Source organism: Meriones unguiculatus, chromosome 8 (genome assembly GCF_030254825.1).
Source record: "Meriones unguiculatus strain TT.TT164.6M chromosome 8, Bangor_MerUng_6.1, whole genome shotgun sequence".
Classification (NCBI taxonomy): domain Eukaryota; kingdom Metazoa; phylum Chordata; class Mammalia; order Rodentia; family Muridae; genus Meriones; species Meriones unguiculatus.
The window spans coordinates 41,170,885-41,192,926 of NC_083356.1; the positions used below are offsets into that span (position 1 = coordinate 41,170,885).

The 22,042-nt window shown below is 40.8% G+C and overlaps 1 protein-coding gene across 6 annotated transcripts in view; it reads right to left on the reverse strand.

The window, feature by feature from the left end:
- The window catches only part of Nsmce2 (NSE2 (MMS21) homolog, SMC5-SMC6 complex SUMO ligase), a 225,454-nt gene that overhangs the window by 151,763 nt on the left and 51,649 nt on the right, over nucleotides 1-22,042 (reverse strand). The window lies entirely within an intron of this gene.

Below are 22,042 nucleotides of genomic sequence, written 5' to 3' on the forward strand. Positions count from 1 at the left end.
TTTGTTGTCTCTTTACTAGGAACCAGCAGTGTACACTTTAGTGACACTGAGACAACAAAATTCTACTTATGTTTAATTTTTGGCATGTGGTGGATGATCAAATATTACATTCCTTTCCTGCCAACATCAGCACAGATACTTTAACATAAATGAAGATAGAGAAGGAAGAAATGGGGAAATATAAAACAAAAAACACCAAGAGCAAGCAAGTAATAGCTCTTACTTGAAAAAAAAAATAATAATCAAGGACCATGAAGATCTGAGCTGGGAACACAGAAACTTACTCTGTAACGAGGTTGGCTTCGAACTCAGAGATCCACCTGCCTCTGCTTTCCCAGTGCTAGGATTAGAGGCATGCCCAGCTGTGCACAGTGGTCTTTACCAAGCACTGAAGTGCTCAAAACTGGATAGCGAAGATCCACAAAGAAGCCTTGGGGAACAGCCCCAGCACTGTAAATGGAAAAGAACTTCTATTCTCAGTCTTTATATGGCCCAACCTCTATTGAGACCTCTGACACATCTTACAATTTCTTCCCACTTTTGGGGGCCACTTTCTTTGCTTGTCTTTGTTAACTCTTACAGGTTTTCTTTTTTTTTTTAACTCTTGAAGTTGCCTGTTAAATATGGTATTCTCTAAATGGCTGTTGTATAGCAGAAAACAGGCTATGGACTTTAAATTAGAAATCAGATTTACAGGAACACTTCCTGTTTTTTAAAACAACATACCTCCATATACATACAAACGTAATTTGACTTTGGGCATGGTTGCACAATCATGGAGCCCCTAAGATCTCAGCATAAGGAAGTGGAAGGAGGAAGATCAAGGGTATCATTGACCACACAGTTTAAAGACAAGGTAGGCTGCCTAAGATCCTATCTCAGAAATCCAACCAACAACAAATAAAGTGCTTCTTTACCTACAGAAGTTGAATGTCTAGTGTTTGGGAATAAATCCAGGACCTGTCTCATGCTAGCTCCATTTCCAGCCCCTGAAATGTCCTTTCATATAAGGTGGAAGGCAACAGAAGGTATGTGTGTAGAAGACAATAATGGAATCTACCTTGACATGCAAATCTAAGGTGTTAAGATTAAATATTTAGGCTCTAGACTTAGAATATGAGACTCTACTACTCATTGAATGACCTCAGAAAAGCCCCTATATGCATCCAACTCTGATTTCCTCTCATAGCCATAGAAAATAACAGTATTCATTTCACAAAGTTGCTGGGAATAAGTGGAACAAAGCAATAAAGCTCCCAGTTACCTGACAAGAGTATTGTATGAGGGGCTATTATTGTTGTCACGATTACTATTGTCATTATCATTTTAAGAGGCAGATCTGCAGGAAGGCTGGATACACAGGTCTGCACTCAGTTAAGACTGGAGACACCCACATGGAGGCCTCCACAAATAGATTTTAATGGAAACCATGGAAATGAATGAGATCACCAAGGAGACTGAGTAAATGGAAACACAAAAACGACCAAGATAGAACTTTGGAGAATACCAAATTTAACAGGCAACTAGAAGAGTTTAAAAAGAAAACCTGTAAGAGTTAACAGAGACAACCAAAAAGTGCCCCCCAAAATGGGGAAGAAATGTTAAGATGTGTCAAATGTCTCAGAGAGGTTAAGCTATATAAAGACTGAGAAGTGTCCATACAACTCAGTTTGAGTCATCTGGGACTCTGGCAAGAGTAGAGCAAAGCACAAAAGCTCATGCCAAATACCCAGACCTTGTTCAAAAAGATGAGGCAATAATGCAAAAAACATACACATCACCAAACACTCTTAAAACACTTTCTGCTCAGTTTAGGCTCAAAAACCAATTATGAATACTTAGCTGCATTTTTAAAAAAATCTGTTTCATTTTTTCTTCAACATCATGATAGAGGCAGCCCCTGAGAGCGCAGGGAGTCTTACGGAGGAAGAGGGGGTGGGGTTAGAGGGACATGGAGGGGACAGGAGCCCCACAAAACTAAAAGATCTGAGCCCAGGGGTCCTGCAGAGATTGATGCACCAACAGAGGACCATGCATGGAGAGGACCTAGACCCCCTGCTCAGATGTGGCCGACTATCAGCTCAGTGTCCCTGTGGATCTCTGAGTGGGGGGAGCAGGGACATTTTATTTATTATATATTTGTACATATGTGGTCATAGGCATGACTGCACATGTAGAGAAGCCAGAGGACAACTTTTGGGTGTTGTTTCTTTCTGGGTCTGGGGGATTGAACTCAGGTTTTCAGGTTTGGTAGTAAGTACCTGCTGAGCCACCTCTCTGGCCCCTTAGCTACATTTTAACTAACACCCAATCCTGCCTGCTTGTTGCTGCAGCATTTCCTCTGTGTCAGCAAGGGACAGGTACTCAATGAGCCAACTTAATTATTATGGTGGAAAGTCCTTCCTCTGAACAAAAGCCAAGGGTATTTGGGGGTGGTTGGGGAAATACTGCAAGGGAACAAAAGGTGGAAATCAATCATAACCCATATTGAAACTGCATACCACTTTCACAATGCTTGAATATAAATACTAATATAGGTATAAAATGATAATATACCTAATTTCTTCTGTAAAATACTGTATGCATATATAATTACTAAAAAGTGTGTCATTTTATTGCTACAGGGCAAAGTCAAGATCTCCTCCTGCAATTTCCATTACTGCCTTACAGGCATCATTTCGCTGGGAGGGGAGAACACAGGAGTGAAAGATATTAATGGTCTGAGTCATTCACACACTTCTTGAATCATGTGATAATCTAGTATAAAATTAGTCATTCCTGTAACTGAACCGAGAGTCTCAGATAGACTGATTGACTTTCAAATGACTAGCAAGGTGTCTTGCTTCCAAATACCAAATACCCAACACTTTCCAGTCTCCTTTAGAAGTTCACCACAGCACACATTAGCTAACAAAATTTGCTTTTATTCTGCTTAGGAAGAAGACTCAGGATTCTAATTTCTAATTTGTGATAAGTTGAATCTAAAGCAATGGGACCTGGTTCATGATAGAAATCTACAGAGAACTGGCTCAACTGTTCCCAGAAGACTCATTCAACAAATATTTACTGAGTCCCAGTTGAATATTAGGCACTGAAGTACTTATGGGTGCTGGCCCACAGTTATGACACACCACCAACCCAACTGGTCATACACAGGGTACATTAATATAGGCCAACGCTGTCTCCACCTATATGTAGCAGAAGAACTTGGTGAAAATTTTATAAAAGATATGTCTCAACAGAGAACCACTATGCTTTCACTGTGCTCTTACCCTTATTGCATGTACATATGGGAGACATGCTATACTTTTTATATTGTACTATACTCTTTCCATGCTTAAGAAATATTCATACATGTTTAATGACACCAAGCATAGACTGTTTGCTTCATCTCATGCAAGCTTCTTTTGCTACTGTATAATTTACACTAAACTCTACCAGACTAAATTATTTGTAGTTTGGTATGTTTCCTAGCATTGTTCCTTAGCAAGAGTACGACTTCTAACTAAACACCAGAGAGAAAATACTTCCTTGTAGTTCATTATGACACATCAAGTGGACTTTATAGTTTGCCAAGGTGTTGTGACAGCACCAGGGAGCAGTTCCAATCACACATGGACACCTTTCCTCCTTCAAGCTTTGAGAAAAATTGAAAAATGAGTTCCACCAAATATGTATGTATACTATTGATTTGGTTCTGATGACCGATCCTATTAGAATATTCCCAACAGACGGCAGCCAAATGAGAAGGCCTGCCACCTTCAGGCATCTGTACTAAGTATGTAGAAGCACTTATGCTGCTGAAAATCACCCCAGGACATTGCTCTTTGCACTATGCCCACTCTAAAACTGGGATCAACGGGAATAACTGGTATACTCAGAACACAGCGTGAGGGTTCTCGTTTCCCTGAGAGAACAAACGGAAATGCTGATCTCACCTCTCAGAGTTTGTTTGCTTGCTTGTTATGGAGGAATTCTTTTGACAACATTTAAAGAAATATATATAGTTTGTTTATTCATATATTTACCCACTCAGTCATTTACTGATTTACTGAATATCTGTTACACATGACCCTGTACTAGGTAGGCATTGGAAGATATATGGATTAACAAATTAATCCGTCTCTACAACTATCTTGGAGTTTGTGATCTGGTTGGGGGAAACAAGTATTCTTTAACTAGACAAAGAGGTTATGACACTATGGTAAGCACTTGGAAGAAAGTTTATCAGATGTTAGGGAGCATTTAATGAAATAAATACTGAGGGCACTGTTTCAGACAGTATTTTTTTTCTTCATAATTTATTTATTATATATCCCGATTGAAGCCCCTTCCTTCAACTCCCCCAGTCCCACCTTCCCTCCCTCTTCCCCTCATCCCCTTCCCCTAGTCCACTGAAAGGGGGAGTTCTCTGCTATTGCCATCTGCCCATAGCTTGTTTAGTCTCATCAGGACTGCTTGGATCCTCTTCCACCACAGCCTGGCAAGGTTGAATCATCAGGGGTGAGTGATGAGAGAGCAGTCAACTGAGTTCATGATAGACACAGTCCCTGCTCCCCTCATTCAGAGATCCACATGGAGACTGAGCTGTCAATTGGCCACATCTGAGCAGGGGATCTATGTCCTCTCCATGCATGGTCCTCTGTTGGTGTAGCAGTCTCTGCAGGACCCCCTGGGCTCAGATCTTTTAGTTTTGTTGGTCAGACAGTATTTTTAAGTGCTCAGTCGAACAAAGTCCATACCTAAGGCAGGGTAGGATGAGCACTGTGGCTCTTGCTAATGGATACCACCATTTTTAACTCCAAGTGGCGCAAAGCCTCAAGTTAAAAAGCATCTTTATCTCAATTTTACAGACAGGAGGAGTAGCTCATAGTAGTTAAACAACTTGCACAAGGTCAAGGTGGAGGCAGTGGCAGACAGGACCAACTCATTAAACCACACTAGCAACACTGTGAAAACATGAAGGGCTCCAGACAAATATCCAAACCACTTGTGGTCATATGTGAGCTCTCCCATGAAAAGACACTCTGAAATGGACCTGATCTGCCATGTCTTTATATCCACAGATTGAGCCAAAGCCTTATTAGTTGCCATGATTTCTCACTTGAGAACTTACAATGAAACAGTACAAAGACGCAGGTTGATACTAACCAATAGGATCTATGGTTCTTACCATGTAGCTTATCATCCAGAAAGAGATGCTGAAGTCATCTCTGAAAGACTCAGTTCTAGCACCTCATGAGATTAGGTAAGGTGGCATTCAGCTGATACTGAAAACCAGAGAATAACAGATATAGTTTCTCCTAGAGCCGGAGTGGACAGGCTGGGGGTAGGGTGGGGGTTGGGGGAGAACTAGTTTCCCAACTCTTTCCCTCTGTCACAGTTGGTGATCAGCTTACACCCCCACCCCACCCCACCCTACTTTATGGCAACTCTGGTTCTACTGGTTGGACAGTATCAGAACCCAAGCAAAGAATGATTGTCCAAGGACTCAACAATGCCTCTACTGACCTGGAAGTTCAAACAGAAGCCTAGTAATTCTGAGCCCCTTATAGCATAGACAGAAAAAAAGGAAGGCTAAAAGTTGGTTGAGGCAATGAATTGTGACTGCCAAAGGTAATCAGGATTGCTACTACAGAGTAAGAAAAGACAGGTATGACTCTGGTATACCTCTTAGTTTTTCTGTATCTAGTGGTAAAAGACAATGGATGAGAGAAACCACTACATACAGATAGAGAGACCAAGATCTTAGACCTTCATGTATGGAAACCAAAGTGTCATCAGCTGAAAGATGGCAAGGGCCAAAAGAACATGGAAAGAGGAGTAGAGAGAGAAATACTAACTGTGGACCAGGATGAAGGACAAAATCTAAGGTAAGTGTGTGTGTGGGGGGGGGTTTAAAATTTTCTAATGGGCTAGCCTCAAACTTTTCTGTCAGTCTTGCCTCAGCATCTGGAACACTGGGATTACAGCAAATGCCATCAAGGCCAGCTCTATTCATATTTTCCCCTTTTTTGATGTGTACATATTTATGTTTTAAACTAATCTCTTATGCTTTCTCACTTTCATTTTTTAATAGTTTATAAAATAAGTTGATAGTTCAGTACTTACTGAGTACCCAGGGAATGTATACAAAGGAAGCTCAGCCCAGGTATTTATTTGGAACTGAAAACAGTAGTTGATGTTTTATTCTTCTCGCCCTCTTATTGAGGACAGAGCAGAGCAGACCTTTTCATGAAAAAAGGCTGACATATGCTAAAAAGAAGCACTTTGCTACTGCTGCTGCTGTTACTGTTTCTGCAAATTTAAGCCTCAAAGAAAACTGTAGACATCCAGGAGGATGAGCAGTTGAACTCACCTGGAATTCCTGAACATATTTAGGTTTAAGAAATTTCTTATCTTGGTAGCGATACTCCACTTGGGAACAACCATAAATTCTTTGCAGTTCTGAGAAAGAAAACCAGTTGTGGTGGTTTGAATAAAAATGGCCCCCATAGGTCCATAGATCCACAACTATTACAAGTTGTGGCCTTTTTGGAGTAGGTGTAGTGTTGCTGGAAGAAGTGTGTCACTTTTTCTGCTGCCTTAGGATTCAGATGTATAACTCTCAGCTACCTCTCCAGCACCATGTATGACTGTGTGACACCATGCTTCCTGACATGACAAAAATGAGCTAAACCTCTGAAATTGTAAGCCAGCCCCAACTAAATGTTTTCTTTTATAAGAGTTGCAGTGGTCATGGTGTCTCTTCATGGCAACAAAACCCTAACTAAGACAGAAATTGGCACCAGGGCTAGGGTATTCCTGTGACAGGCCTGACCATGCTTTTGTTTGGAGGAATGTGGACTTTGGATTAGGAAATCAGCTGAATGCTTTACGCAGATCTTAGTGGGCCACACTAGTTAAAACAGGGAAGACAGTGGTGCTGAAGGTGATTTGTACTGTGGGGGCTTGGTTCAAGAGGTTTCAGAGGAAAAACATATTAGTATGTAGCCTAGAAGATGTTCTTGTGATAATTTAGTGAAGAAAGTAGATGCTTATCTCCCTTTTCCAAACAGTCTACCTGAGGCTAATTTGAAGAGTTTTGGATTAATTCGTTGGCAGAGGAAATCTCAAATCAGCCTGGTATTGATTCTGTCATGTGGTTATTAGCGTTCACTCTTATGGAGATCTACAATGAAAAGGAACAAGATGAGCAAAGAAAAACATAAAACTTACAGCTTGAGAAGAAAGGGGACACCAGGAAGTAGAATGGAGCTAAATCCTTTGTTCAAGGAGATACACAGATTAAAGAAAAGCCTGATGTTAAAAGGAATAAGGGGATCCCACCAAGATCCCACCCAGCTAAGCTTCCAATGTTAAAGAAAAGCTTAGGGCCAAGTGTAGTGATACATGCCTTAAATCCCAGAACTAGAGACAAAGAGGTGGGGAGGGGTCTCCAAGTTTGAGGCCAACCTGGTCTACAGAGCAAGTTCCAGGGAGCCAAGCTGAGGTAATGAAGGAAGCCACTTTAAACAGAAATCTGTTGAAGATGTATTTGAATAAGGAGGCCATGTTCCAGCCTCAGCAAGCAAGCAGAACTTGGCAGCTTCAACTATGTGCTTATAGCTTTAGATCATTTTTTTATCTGTATGGTACTGAGATACACAGGCATTTCACAGTGATTGTCCCATTTAACCCTCCCAAAACAAAGAGGAGTTTAAGAAAGCACTAAAACAACACCTACTTCAGGACAGGAAGCCAAGACTAAGGGGTAGTCTAACTGCAAGTACCCAAAGAGCTCAGTGTTGGTGGTAGGGGTCCTTATTTTGGTAGGTATGCTAAATCCCTAAGATTAACTTCTACTGTGGACTTTACCAACTATGTGCCAAGAACCTAGTAGGGGTCACATCTGTTCAAGATATGCTGAGGATATAATGAAGAGAGCAAGTCCCTGCCCTGGCAGAGATTATACTCTGGTTGAATGGAAAAATGATAGTCAAACAAGATGGAAACAGGTAAGCTCTTCTGTGATGGATAGTCAGAGATGGCTTCAATATAATGCTGAGTAGGGATCTAAAGAAATTAAGGTGGTGAGCCTGGAGTCTGAGTGGTTATAGAGACAGGCAGGAAATGAGGTCAGAGTGTGGGATACAGCAGAGGATGGCACGCATTAGCATTTACTAGGGAGCAGAGGAGTGAACAGGTGTGCTTTTCACCCTGGCGATTGGGATGAGTTTAGGAGAGGTGGCAGAGGAAGGCCAGTTAGTAGGCTGCTACAGTTTTCTAAGCAAAAGGTGATGATGGCATGGTTTTGGGTGACAACAGTAAGAGGCAATCAGATTCCATTTACACATTTCCAAAGGTAGAAGTAACTATTTCTTGAGGAAAGGCCGAAGTTACTTTGTTCATGGTCTAGATATGGGTTGTGAAACTGGACTACTTTGGTGTTTTGCTTCATTAAATTGATGTGAAAGTCTGAGATATAGATAATTTAGAAGGAAAATACTCAAATTTAGTTCTGGAAAATTATATCCCCAATGAAGTGAAAATGAAGAGAAGAGAGCTATACATCTAAGAGGTGGTTTTGGAAAAAAAAAAAAAAAAAACACTAGGTTTCAGCTACAAATGATGAAACTGTGTTAGGAAAGCATACAGGAAAATCCCTTTGGTCCAGAGATAGCATATGACCTCAGGGAGGTCAGCCAAAAAAGACCAAACTCAACAGGACGAGTGAGAAAGAGTAAGAACACTCCAAACAGGTACTTGCTGGTGCAAGCAGATTGAGTTACACCTCAAGAACTGGCCTAAAAGGACAGGAAATGGGACCACATAGGTAAGCAACATAAACCACATAAAGGGGGTTGAAATGAAGCCTGAGAAATAAGGAATAACTGGAAAGAAATCATGGGAAAGGCAGGCAAATTTTCCAATGTCCAAAGAGCTCTTGGGACACGAGAGAAAGCAAGCTTACTCTGGGAGATATACGATTGTGAAAGCAGGAGCAAAGGTAGGTGAACTCTCTTAAGAATCAGTAAAAATTGGAGATGGAAAGTAAGGTATGAGGCTCTAAAAGAAGTAAAGCAAACAGATTTCTATGTGAGAAATATCTACTGATTAGAAGTACTTCTGTATATTATCCAATCGCATCCCCCCCAAAAAAAAAGTTACGGGGAAAATTTTACACTAGAATGCTGACATTAAAAAGCCTGTAGCTCAACTAAACAGAAAATGACAACTACATCAGTGACTTCATATATATGGTTCTCATACAAGAAATCTGGAGTAGAGTTAGGATGGGGGACTCAGCAGCATAAAAACAGAAATGCTAGTTATGAGCAAGACATCATTTCTGGGAAATGTACACAGTGTCAAATATAAGACACTAAGGAGGAATACTAAGATTTGAAGGATCTGGAGAGATGCAACACCCTAGGAGATTTAAGACTTAATTGATGTCTGAGACACAGATAATTTAAATGACAAAACAGTGTTAGGAAAACATACAGGGAAATCCCTTTGGTCCAGAAAGATGAGATCAAACCTCAAAGAGGGTTTGAAGGAGTGGCCAGAGGCTAGCAACAAAATCAGTTATGTGTTGTCAAAATTAAAGGAGTGGAATTCAGGGAAGTAACAGTAATCAATACCGACAAGTCACACAACAGGACATCAGACCACAACCTCTGCATGTATCATTAGATGTGCTACCCTGAGAGATGAAGGTAGATGTGAGCCTTAGGCTTCTCATTGGAAAGCTTGCTCTTCTGTCTGCTGTACTCTGAGGTGAGGATACATGGCGAAGTATACGCACTTCATAAGGCCATTTAGACGGGGGGGGGGGGGGGAAGGCACCACAAAATGTTGCCATTTTACTATCACATACCTTATTTATATGAGACAAGGAAACCCAATATTTGTTTGAGACAAAAATAACTGAGGTGGAAATCGCAGTGTGACAAGGAATTGCTGTTGCCAAATTCTGGACGTTTGTGACCTTTGTAGGTGAGTGCTGATATTCCATCCTCCAACTCTGGAAGGTGATGTGCTAATGAAGGCAGAACACTGGCACATGATCAGATTTGTGTCCTTATAAAAGGATCCCAGAGCCCTTCGGAGCCTGAACAAAGTGGGCTTTCCTCAGACACTAAGCTGCTGCTGTCTTGAGCTTAGTGTGCGGAGCATATCGTGCATGGGCTACTGCTCAGGGCACTTTGCTAGAGCATCTCAAAAGAACTGAGACAGATATCCACAGAACATGGTAGGGACTTTGAAGAGCAGCTGGGAGTGAGGACCCAGTCCTTTCCCTGTTCCTCGCCTTCCTCCCGTCCTCTAAGTGCAGGCTAACCTACAGAAATTCTTGAGAGGTTGTCAAGGGGACTTACGTAAGCATTTACACAGAGAACAGTACTTTCGCCATTGTTTTCCACTGTCCTCATAAGCTTCTCATGTAGACATCTTATGAGGCAGCTTTAAACCCACAAGCTGTTTAGACAAAACAGGTTTCATACAAGTTACACTCATCAATCAACGATTTCAAAAATTCTAAGTCTTTTAAAATGATAAGCGAGGTCCTGCTTATCAAATGAAATATTCTAACCATATGACTAAGGAGACCTTTGAACAACTACACTGACTCTCAGTTCAGTTTCAACAGGTATTTCCGAGGCGGCACTAAACACACACATTTCTATCAAGGACTATGTCCCTCCTGACCTTTCTTGTTCTCAGCTCCTCAAGGATATGGAAGTGTGATAGAAAATGTCTTCCAGTGTTTCCATTTCTATTATTAGAAAACATCAATTTCCTCAGATAAAATTAAACAGTGTGTTTCTGTAGTGGTTTGATTGTGAAATTGCTGCCCATAGGCTCACACTGTGTGAACACTTGTGTCCCCAGGTAGTAGGGCTGTTGGGAGGTGGGGCCTTGGGCAAGTGGGTCACTGAGGACAGGCTTTGGCCTTAATAGGTTGGCCTCACTTCCTGTCTGTTCTCTGCCCCCTGGCTGCAGACACAGGTGCCAGCCTCCTGCCTCACATCCTTGCTGCCATGCCACCCTTGCCATGGCAGACCACACGCTTTCTTAAACTGAGTCAAAATAAACCCCTCCTTCCTAACACGGCTTCTTATCAGGCACATAGTCACGATAAAGAGAAAATACTGAGATAATTCCTGAAAAAGAAATAAAAGTATTCCACTTTTTTCATATATAACCTTTTCCTAACCCTTTAGCATACTTTCTTTTAAAGCATTATTGTTTTAAGATAGACTCTGTCTTAGTTAAGGTTTCTATTACTGCAATGAAAAACTAGATCAAAAAGCAAGTTGGGAAGGAAAGAGTTTATTTGGCTTAGACTTCCATATTGCTGCCCATCATCAAAGAAAGTCAGGACAGGAACTCAAACGGGGCAGGAACCTGGAGGCAGAAGATGATGTGGAGACCATGGAGGGGTACTGCCTATTGGAATGCTCCGCCTGCTTTCTTATAGAACCCAGGACCACCAGCCCAGTGATAGCACCACCCACAATGGGCTGGGCCCTCCCCCATCAATCACTAATTAAGAAAATGTCTTACAGCTGGATCTTATGGAGGATTTTTCACAGCTGAGGTTGCCTCTTTTCATCTAACTCTGGTAAGGTGACAGAAGATTAGCCAGTACGAAGTCCTAACTCTTTTCTACCATACTCTCAATATACACAGATCACAACATGTTCTCTTCCCTTCATCTATACTGCATCAAATTTAATGTTTTGGCATTCAAAGTTCTAACTATTAAAAATCTCAAATGTATGCACATTTACATACACATCTTTTGTCTTCATAATTCAGTAGTGGCTGGTGATACTTAAGTTGGTGTGGTGGTGAAAAACCATCTTGCGTTAGCATCTAAAAATAAAGCACTAATGGCATGGTGAAAATCATCTTGTGTTCTTCAGGCACACACCTATAATCCCAGCACTTGATGGACTGAGACAGAAGGCTATATACTGAGTCCCAGGCCAGTCTGAGCTACATAACAAAACCCCAATTCAAAAACTAAACAAACAATTTATGTTTTGCTCCAGTCTATGTCAGAGTGTGTGTGCATGGAGGGGTGTGGGATGAAAGATATCTGAGTGTGCATGGACAGTAGGGGGCTATTCGGTGAAAGATGTCAGAGTGGAGGCATGGAGGGGCAAGGAGTGAGAGGTGTCAGAGTGTGCACTGGGGCCCGGGGTGAGCGATGTAAGAATGTACGTGGAAGGGCATGAAGTGAGACAGTGGGACTAAGGATACATACTTTACGTTCTGTCTACTGAGGAAGCAGAAACTTGGGAGAAGAAAGGACCAACCAGTGCTGAATCTCAAGAAAGCCTATTCTTTCTGAGTATTATCACAGGAAGCCCAGATTGGGGAGTACTCATGGGATCACCTTCTTGTCTCCCTTGGATCTCAGCCACAGCCCCACAAGTCAAAAGGTCTTAATCCAAAGAACTAACACCATTTCTATTATGACCCAAGAGAAAAGAAATGCTGTTTTCTTTTTCCTGTGGTTGCTAAGGTGAACCTACTTAGTAGACTAGAATAACTAAAAAGACAAGTTAAATATATGTATCAGGTGATTTAGCTTTTTTTGTTGACTCTATAAATTGTCTTCCACAGTGACACACAATGTCTGACCACTAAGTCTGATTTCAATCTGCTCTATATTTCATGCCTCGTACTTGCAGTCCAGCCTGAGAGTAAAGCAAGAAGAGAAGACTGGCCGTTCCCCTAGGCTTCCACACGAATCAACAGTGCAATGGGACAAATGAATACTGTTCAAGAGTTCTCTACTGTCCCTTGTCCTTCAACACTCCATTCATCCAGTAGAGCAGCTCTCTGATGATGCCTTCTATGCAATGAACAGTTTCTCTGCACTTAAGCCATTTCAGAAGATTCAATTATAAATGCTTTAATTTATTTTAGCATAAAAGTTATACATATATAACACTATTCTTTTCCTCAAACACATAACACTAATGAGATCCCTCTTTTACAGATAACAAGTCAGTGTGGAGGGCCACTTTTTGTGTAGATTAAATTTCTCAAACCTTTACTTTTGGGAGCTTTATAAGATATAGGCAAGATTCTAAATACACTTTTTAACTAAGATGAAACAAAAATTCTTTTCTCTCAGCTAACAGTTACATTCTTAGTGAATTTAACAAACTACACCCATCTTGAATACAGAAATGTCACGAAAAGGCCTTCAATAGACTGTAGTAAGAAAAGTGACACTTTAACAGTACTCTGTGACCTGGTTAATTAAGTCCATTAACCTTGCTGAGGCACAGAACCAATAGCAGCCACTTTGTCTAACTGTATAAGGTTACCGGGCTCATTAATAAGGATGTTGCAGAGCCAAAACAGCATCTCACTCCTGGTAAAGAAATCTGGTTTCAGACTCTTACTCATGGGGCAGGGGACTGAAGATCGGGCTGGTATTTACAAATCGGACTTAAGCAAGCCTTGGGCACACAGTAAGTAAGCATGGAAAACCTAAGAGAAGTGGCTTCAGTAGCTCTCACCTAGAGCGCAGCTAAATCCCTCAAATCACTACACAAACTGATAATCATACAACCAATGGGCTTTTTCACTGCTTTACAAAAACTGGACCAAAACAGTTACTTATACTTAACTGTCTCTTAAGCGACTAGTCTGGAAATTCAGCTACTGAATTTATTTTGAAATTGTGCTCCATGATTCATTTAAGAAATCCAAACACTGGCATGTGTCTTTCTCTTCCCAGCTCCGAGAGCTCGGAACTTCCCTTCCTCTCCTCTAGAGAACAATCAGAAAGTCTGACTCCTCTGGGCCCATTTACATACCATTAGTCTCCAACAGCCACAGAATCACCTTTCACTTGTTTTGGCAGGGGAGGGGGTATGGGGATAGCACTGTGTTAAAATCTCTCTCTCTCTCTCTCTCTCTCTCTCTCTCTCTCTCTCTCTCTCTCTGTACAATTGCTCACTCGGGTATATAGGACAAATACTACTACTGATCCATCTTAGAAATGAGGAGTCCAAAGTGCAAAAGTGGCAAGACTGGCCCAAAGTCACAGCCTGGCAGGGCTGGGATATGAAACCAGATTTTATTTCCCACACCAATCTCCCTTATCAGTCAGAGAGCAAGTAGTCTGTAAAGGAACAAGGGACAGAAAGGTGACTGGTGTGGTTTATCCAGAACTTGTTTAGACTAATTACATAGAGCTGTATGAAATTTCACTAATTCCATCCTTTACTGCTGCACAGTGAACAAGCCACTAAAACCATCTCATCAGCAAGTATAAACTGTTTTAACTTAATCTCTTTCTCCTTGTCACACAGTGAGGTTCACTTCAAGAATTTCACAACAATGTGACTCAGTGAGTAAGCAAGCTGATCTGCGTTAGTCACTTTTTAGCTGGTACAGGAGATTCTCCAAACTTCTTGTGGTAGGCAGGTGGGCAAAAATAAGCCTTTACCAAAAAGACAACGGCGCTAAAGGCAAAATGTAAACATGGGTCTTACACAGTTCTTCCTTTCAGCTTGCGCTGCAAGGGAGGAAAACGACCTGCCACCATTTATCCAGGCTTAGTTAGCTTAGAAGAGAAAGCTCACTAACTTAAATCAGCACATGATAGATTTTTTTTTTTTTTTTTTTTCAGCAAGAGAAGGAAGTTAAGGACTGGGACTGCAGCTTAGTAAATGCTTGCCTAGCATGCACGATGCTCTGTGCTCAAAAAACAGGAATAAAAGAAATGGGAGTGGGTGAAAGCTAACAAGGCAGAATAATCAGTCATACTTTCACCTCTAAGGACTTTCACATGTTATCTCATTTTAAAAATCAAGATACCACTATCAGATAGGTGAGGGCAGGTATTACTAAGCTGAGTTTGCAAATGCACTAAGTCTGAGAAACTTGCCGAAGGTCACATATTACACTGATCATTATGACCAAAAACTTACTGCCATACCAGCATTGTGCATAACATAGTACATTGGAAAAGAAAGCACTTTAATTTCATGTTCTGACTGAGTAATTTCACTGTTAAAGAAAATATGGTATAACATATAAATATGTTCTAATTTCACCATGCTATATTATATGCTTATCATATTATTTATAGGTATTCCAAGTAGTATCTCAACAGTTTCTGCCAAGAAAAAACTGAACAGGTGATGGTTTTGGAATTTTTAAAAACATGGTTAATTACACCTCACATGCCAAATCCATTTTCTGATTTTGTAAGAGGAGGCTTCTTTGAGCACATTTAGGATTCAGTCCACTCCAAGGTCCCATTTAGTATTAAAGGGACACTTTAGGCTTCTGTTTCCCAACAAAAGCTAGACTCAACCTTAGGGTGACAGCGTATGACCAATAAGGTTAAAAGGGCTTTGCTTCTCAGTATCAACAGCATTCCAAGAACCACAAGTGATGCGAGCATGTGAGATCTTACAGGTGTCAGCTGAGAGGAAGGTAAAAAGTGTGTCCAGATGTCTGGGAATCATTTGTGTGTGCACCCATGTTCAACTATTTCTGATTACTGTTTTCAGTAGCAAGAACAAGGAGCAGGCTTTTCTAACAAGCACTTTCTTGTCAAACATAACTAATTATTTTAAGATGTAAAGAAAGGAAAGAAATAAAATTTTAAAACCATTTATAACGGGCTAAATTACTCCACCCCACAAAGAAATGAAATGCAAGAATATCTACTACTTAAATTATCACGTTCATGATGAAACAAAAGCATGAAAGTGCTGCCTTTGCCAGAAGCTCCGTGTTTTGAGGGCAATACAGAGAGAAGGGACTTGCAGTGAGTCTGCTGAGCTTTGGCTCCACTTCACAAAGCAAGTTTTGTGGTACCACAGTGGTAACTGCACACTCACTAGGCCTGGGAATGTAATACCCTATATACTCTTCCCGTTATTCTCTTGCATGTTATTGGCTTCTAGAGATTCCCTCTGAAATAAAAGTAACACATGATACATAAGTAAATACTTACATAAATAATAAATAGTGTATAAACCCTACACATTTTTTCTGGCCAATACAATACCACTATCAAAAAATTGTGAATATAGTTTTTCAGCGTAGTATAATGAACAAAGTAAGATTTAAAGATGTGACACACAGCACAGAATAAATCAATAACCTTGTATATACAGAGAAACATATTCAGGGTTTCACTTCTGCTACTTATAGAAAACATCTAAGGGAAATACTTATTCTTGAACACATTATTCTTGAACTAGAAGTCATGTTTACCTAATTATCTGGTACTTACCTTAGAACCACCCCCATCTCCATATACTAGCTTACCCTGGCTGTTACGGACAAAAATAAGTACAGTCACTATCAGGCAACTTCAACTTCAACTGGCCAGATGCATTTGCAGCTCACCAGCTTCTGTGCCAGCACAAGCCCTGGTTCCCACCCGATCCTTCCTGGTCACAACACTGAAAAGAGCACTAAGCTCTACCCCAGCCAGTTCTCTACTCCAGTTTCTAGAGATATCCCTTCCACACACAGGGGAAAGAGCACAGTTTCCCACTGCCCACCCCATGTTAGCTGAAATTCCCTTCAGAATGCTGTCCGATGCTGGCCAAGGGGGATGAGGACACTTCTCTGCAAAACTTCCTACACAATCTGATGACAGTGTGACAGAGTTTCAGGTACTTTTAGGATGACACTTCTCATATTTCCCAGCATTTTGTGACCTGTATTACTATTCCCATACTCAGTAGAAACTGAGGCTCGAGGTGTACATGTATATAAATAGAATTTACTAAGTCTGTCCTTACTCCAGAGTTCTAGATGTGTTTTTATCATCTATCAAACTAGATGACTGTTAAAATGACTTTGTAGCTGTCTCAGGGGCAGAGCAATACACTTTTGTGTCGTTAGTAGTGTAAGTGCATTATGATCACTAACTGAACAATTTAGTTATAAGAGTAATAAAGAACTGCTTCCAACTCCCTAGGTTAGTATGTGTTTATTTTACGGTGAGCCTGAGCATTTATTTGGTGGCTCACTCCCCAGGTCAGTCTACTTGCCTGCCTCTTTCTCTCTATTACCCACTCATCACCACTGCCAGATGGTGAAGAAAAGTCTGAATCTCAAGCTTAGTTCTTATCAATTATGGAGAAAAGATGACTCTGGAAGGATATTAAAGCAGTTATCTATGCTATTTGAGGTCCAGGTGTGTCTAGCCTGTGGTCCACAGGCTGCATGTACCCCATGATAGCTATGAATTCAACTCAACACAAATTTGTAAACTTAAAACAAGAGATTCTCAAAAAAAAAAAAAAAAAAAAAAAGAGATTCTCTGCTGTAGACTTTTTTTCCTGTAACTTGATCATGCAGATCTCAAATGTGAACTTTATAGATGACAAAATCATGCCACAATGTCAAAAAGTTAGCTGTGCCAGACAGACTATATCCAAGGTCAAAATAACACCAAGATTGCTATATCGAGGAATACTCCTGCCATTAAGTGGTTCATGCTGTTATCAGCAGAGTTACCTAAGGTCTTCAGTAATCACACAGGTGTCCCAGTGCTTAACTGGAGTATGTGGTGACCCTGGTGTCCAAAGGTCTATCTCCTTTTCCTGTCCTGTCTGTGGATTTGATAATCCCTATTTTGGATTCTTTTTCTTGTCACAAAAAAGAATCTTTTTTGACCAAATTCTTGACAAGAAGTGACAGGAGAAATGATATGTTCTGGCCTTTAGTTCAGGGAATACAGTACATCGCGGTAGGGAAGGCAAGACAGGAGAGTGGATGTGGACACCTGCTCTGGCAGAGGGTGCATGAAGCTGCTGGCTACATCCTGACCTCTTCCAGATGGTCTACACTCACCACCCAGCATCACCTCTTAAGGTTGTATAACCTCCTGAAACAGCATGGCCAGGGAGGCTCAAGTGTCCACATACCTGAGCCTCTGAGGTCACATTTCACCAGCCCTCACTCTTTTGCTCCTCTACTCTCTTAGTAAAGAACAGCCTTCTGCCTACTCTGTAACTCCCCCACTTCCCTGACCACTGTCAATTTCCCTTCTTTTCAATCTCCCCACCATCAATTCACAGAGGGGTCATGTTTGTTCCCAGCAGACAGTCTGTGTACCTTTAAAAACTTTCTTCCCTCTTCACTGGTGGAATAATGTATCATTTTCCCCCAAAGTCTCGCCCTTTCCCCTCTCCTCACAGAATAATCACTAAGGGCCACCTCCTACAGTGAATTTGGTATGTTCTGCCAACTTCCCAGTTCCCAAGACAATATAAAACCTCTAGATAAACTGCTGCAGCTAGCCTTCAACTTCCTTTGTAAAATTAGGGAACTTCTGGTGGTGTAAAGATGGCTCAGCAGTTAAAAGTACTTAATGCTCTTACAGAAGATCTGGGTTAAATTCCCAGTACCTTTACACCTGTAAATGCAATTCCATAGGATCCAGTGTCCTCATGGACACTGTAGACATGTGATAAACATACAAACATTTAGTCAAAACACTCATATACATATTTTAAATCTTATTTAAAAATTAGGAAGCTATGATTACAGGAACATTTAACAAAGTAGATTCAAACTTTGGCATGTCAGCCCTCCCCCAAATTGTTTTCTAGTTAGCTCAGTTTAGGAAATTTCTAAATATCCTTTTCCTCTGGAGAATCACATTGCAGAAAAGCACATTAAGGGCTTTGGAGCATTTAAGGAAATTCTTTTATCAAGCATTCCCCAAACTTACTGACCACAAAATCCTATTCTCCTATTATACTTAGTCATATCCTGATTAATTCGTATTACAGAACAAACTTTTGAAAACACTGCAGTGGAGCACAAGGCCGACTAGAGTGTTAAGCATTTTATAATTGACTAAAATTTAACACTTAATACCTAACAAAACACTAAGATGATTTTTTTTACAAACTATGAAAATGAATCTCAGTGTAGGAATATTCATCTCTTGCAGCCATATTATTCTGATAACGAAGGGATTTATCTAAAGTCTTTCCCACAGACCATTCACTAACATACAACTAGTGAATTGTGTATCCACGCCTAACTGCATATGTAAGACATAAAAAAGCACCAAACACAAATGCAAATTGAAGGTAACTGTAGAGGGGCTCTAAAGGACAAAAATAAATACCAGTAAGCACAGAAATAGATACATCCCAAGGCCAAGTGGATGATGAGTAAATTCCCAAAGTTGGTGCTTTTTTCCCCCTTGAAATTGCCACTTCAAGGCAATGTTCCTGTGGAGGAAAAGATCACATACAATATGATTCATCCATAAGCTTCTTGAACTGAAATGTTAAGAGGCGGCATCATTCTGGGCTGTTCAGTGTGGGACACAGGGATGCAGAGAAGAAGGTGGGCTCTCAGAGCTTGGCCATCTGGCTCCAACAGCTTCTTACCTGCTTCTATCTCCTGTCATCTTACCTTGCTAGTCTTAGTTTCTTCTATGTTTAGGAATCTTTTATCCTTATGCTTTATAACCTCAAGATATTTCTCCTTCTTTAGTGAGCAGCTCAGAACGCCTACAAGAGTGGCGTGCATTTGTACATTCCCTCAGAAGATAATCACACCCAACAGTCACATCCTCTGGCCTGGAACTTCCTGTAGATACTGAAAAATGATGTACTCGCTTTCTAAATGAGCAATTCTGTTCAAATTTAGTTAAACATTTTAGTTAAGATTGCCTATAGGGGCTGAGCATAGTGGTGAATCCTAGCATTTGGAAGGCACAATCAGGTGGATCTCTGTAAGTTCCAAGTCAGTCTGGTCTACATAGTGAGCTCCTGTCAAGGTGTTGAGAACTATAGACAGGGCCACACGTTAAAGCAGTAGATAGTTAAGTTAATTTAAAAACAAACAAAAACCCTAGGCTTACCAGTTGATGATGGGTGAAAGGTGAGAGGGCATAGGGAAGTAACATGTCAGAAATGGCCAAAATTCATTGCATAATGACAAGACTAAGGTAAACTATACTTTGACCCAGCTTGTACTTTTATCATATCTGGTTTTCAACACTGTATATAAAGTATATTTCTACTTTTCTAGCTTTCAACATATGAACTATAAAAGGCAGATAACATTTCAGGTTAGCATATCAAACAAAATCCACAGTAAACAAAGTACGGGTAGACTTGATCTGTGAGAAACACAAAGAAAACAATGCTCTCCTTAGGCTTTCAGTAAAAATGTTATAGACACTATCTTAAAAACAAAAACAGCTATGCGACGGCAATCCGATTTAAATGCTTAAAGCCTTACCTAATCTACAAGATATAAGTAGAACAAAACAGAGTTTTGTGGACAGGGAAGAAAATACACAGGCTCTGCGATTCCCAAACACACCACCCAGTGAAGCCAACAGCACAGGTGAAGTCAGATGACTCTTCTGAGAGCTGGCGTTTGTTCTAAAAGTGCGTGTCCAAATGAATCTCACGCTTCATTACTTTTCATAAGCTCTGTGACTATATTTCATCACTGATAACTGATAATCTAGGAGACTAGTTAGGTCACTTGTCATTTAGCTTTAAGGTTCCCATTCATTTTCAACATTAGAATTGAGATCGTTTAAAAGTCTGGAAGGGCCATCTAGGTGGTTAAGGGTAAAGGCTTAAGTAACTGCCTTACAAAAATCTGAGTTCGATCCCTGGGATTGAACACATGGCATGAGGAGAGAACTATCCTTTGGCCGCTCCCAGGCACAGCAGCCCAAGGTGTTTTTGCTGTCTCCTACTTGAAAAAACACATACTTGATGGCAGACTGGGGGATGAACTCGTCAGGGACTCACCTTCCCCTAACTACTAATCTAAAGGCCACAGGGCAAACTACAGGTGTAGGTATGAACACTAATAACCACAATGAGAACAACTGAAGGCTACCACTGGATTTATTTAGTCTAATTTCAGGGATATCCTCTACTTGAAAAAACAGAATAAGTAATGAAACAAATTCACAAATCTGCCATTATCATGATGTACAGTAGCTGGAAAGGGGTTAGCACTCAAAATCTGCTGCCAACTCACTCAATCACTGACCAGCACTGGAGAGTATGCCAACAATGTTTCTTACCTATGAAGGTAGACATTGTCCTTTGCTGTTCTGAAATTAAGAATTTGGAATGATCAAGGCATCCTAAACTTTGACATGAAGACCATCAAAAGGGCTGATGAGATGGCCCAGTGACAGTTATGAGCACTCAATGCTTTTGCAGAGAACAGTTCACAACCACTGGTACTGGTTACTCCCGTGCCAGGGGGATCTGATGCCCTCTTTTATCTTCCATGGGCACCTGAATGTATGGAACTCACACAGGCACACACACAGACACACAAATAAAAAAACACAGTTGGGCAGTAGTAGCACAAGCCTTTAATCCCACCACTCAGGAGGCAGAAGGCGGCAGATCTCTGTGAGTTTACAGCCAGCCTGGTCTTCAAAGAGAGTTCCAGGATAGCCAGGAATACAAAGAGAAACCCTGTCTCGAAAAGCAAAACAAAACCAAAAACATACATATTAAAAAATAAATAACTGGGCACAGAGGTACACACCTGCAATCTCAGTACTCAGGAGGCAGAAGCAGGAGGATCTCTGTGAGTTCAAGACCAGCGTGTCCATGACAGTCAGGACCACACAGAAAAACCCTGTCTCAAAGAAACTAAAAAAGTAAATAAATAAGGACTATCAGAAATGGGGGCTGCAAATGTAGCTCAATTAGTAGAGGGTTTACCTAGCATGCATGAAGAAGTCCTGGGTTCAATCCCCACCATCCCATAAGACTAGGCACAGTGGTACACATCTGTAATCCCAAATGTTGCAAGTTCAAATGTCCTGGGCTACATAAGACTGTCTCAATTAAAGACCATCACAAATAAGGTGCTCCCATTTCAAATCACATTAAGAAGTTAACTATCTTTCATTCTCCACATTAAGACTCATTTGACTCTCACTGGAAACATACCTTCTTCAGGAAGGACTCATCTAACCAGCCACCAGAGATACTATGCCTGGAGTTACTTAATGACCTGTAGTACCTTGTTTCCCCTTTGCAGC